Source organism: Alligator sinensis, unplaced genomic scaffold (assembly GCF_000455745.1).
Source record: "Alligator sinensis unplaced genomic scaffold, ASM45574v1 scaffold387_2, whole genome shotgun sequence".
Taxonomy (NCBI): Eukaryota; Metazoa; Chordata; order Crocodylia; family Alligatoridae; genus Alligator; species Alligator sinensis.
Genome location: NW_005844191.1, coordinates 8,074 through 9,735, shown reverse-complemented (window position 1 = coordinate 9,735; position 1,662 = coordinate 8,074). Strand labels below are relative to the sequence as shown.

At 45.4% G+C, this 1,662-nt stretch overlaps 1 long non-coding RNA gene across 1 annotated transcript; it reads left to right on the top strand.

Moving 5' to 3' along the window:
* The first annotated feature begins 233 nt into the window (after nucleotides 1-233).
* LOC102377320 lies at nucleotides 234-1,073 on the top strand. The gene is made up of 2 exons (XR_325623.3): nucleotides 234-441; nucleotides 947-1,073. It is a non-coding gene; the product is annotated as an uncharacterized LOC102377320 (long non-coding RNA).
* Nucleotides 1,074-1,662: the final 589 nt, after the last annotated feature.

The window sequence follows — 1,662 nt, the reverse complement described above, 5'->3', positions numbered from 1 at the left end:
ACATCTTGCTTTACCAGTTGAATTGCTTTACTTGATTCACGAGTAATGTACAATTCAGTGACCAAGCAAATGAGCAGTAGAGCATTTCTTTTGGTTGTGTTTCTGTTGAGATTGCTGAAACAGTCCACTTGTCTCCTTTGATTTTGCTGTGGTGGTCACCAGAGTCCCCAGTTGGGATTATGGCCCCCTGTTCTTTGCTGTATCTTATGTTTTTAATTAAAGCGCACGTTAACTTTGTTGTTCCATCTTATACCTAGTGTGGAAATAGGCGAAAGTGTACGTGGGGAAGACGTCTACATTGTGCAGAGTGGTTGTGGGGAAATCAACGACAACCTAATGGAGCTTCTCATCATGATAAATGCCTGTAAGATCGCATCGGCTAGTCGTGTGACAGCAGTCATACCATGTTTCCCCTATGCACGTCAGGACAAAAAGGACAAGGTAGGGCAAAACAAATATGTTCCTTTATGGAATTCCTCTTTGGTCAAATATCTGGTCCCCAGCTAGGTATACAGTTCTGCCCAGTTCACTAGATGGCCTGCTTGTGCAGTTCCATAATTTGGAGGGAGAAGTTATTTTTAAGCGTGGGATTTGGCAGCTTTCCCCCCCCCCCCGTGTTTGTGTCCGCCCCCCCCCCCCCCCCCCCCCCCCCAATTAGCAGAATTGCAGATGCTATCTTGATTCGTATAAATGTTTAGTCCTTTTTTTGATGGGACCAAAGCTGTATTCATTGTTGGATGATGAATCAGGTACTCCTAAAAATTGGCATTTTTTTTTTTTTTTTTTTTAGTAGCTAGCATTCTATCCTAAGGAATATAACTAGGTTTCTGGGTTCTTTCTAGGAAGCAGTGATTCATACCCTGGTGGGGAGACTGAAATATACAGAGGTTTTTAATCAAATGTGCTTGCAGTCTTCTAAGTTAACACAGCTTTTTCTTGGTACTAGAGTCGAGCCCCAATCTCTGCTAAACTGGTTGCAAACATGCTGTCTGTGGCAGGTGCAGATCATATAATCACCATGGATTTACATGCTTCTCAAATTCAGGTATGAAGTAAAACAGAGATTGATATTTCTCGGGCATACAGATCATGTCTCTTTTCTATGGGTATCATTTCGGGTGCTGACAGATGTGTGGGGGGAAAAAAAGCAAAACAGTGCTTTACTTTCAGCATGGTGCACCCCAATGCCGAGTACAGCACAGGCCCAGAAGAAGAGTTGCATCAGTTTGACCCGACTCACCTGGTGTCTGTATAGTTCGCGCACTTCAAGCAAGGTTGATGGAATCAGCTGTAGATAAAGGCGCCAAAAAGCCCCACTGAAGCTCATGAGCTATACAGATGCTGGGAGCTAGGTCATACTGACACAATTCCTCTTCTGGTAAAGTGCTGTTTCGGGGGGGGGGGGGTGAGGTGTGGTTGGGGGGGGGGGGGGGTTCACATCTGTCAGAACTAATCTGTGTTCTGGGCACATGGATGAGCCAATGGCGAGTCAAGCTGTTCCAGTTCTAAGCAGCTGTGAACACATGAAGCAGCCCTTGCTGTGATTGTCCCAGAGTGGCAGCTTTCCTCTGGATAAATCAGGGCTGCATTTCTCACACCTTAAATTCCCAGTCTAGCTATCTGTACACAGCCCTCAGGGGCAATTTGCTCCAGCTCTGCATT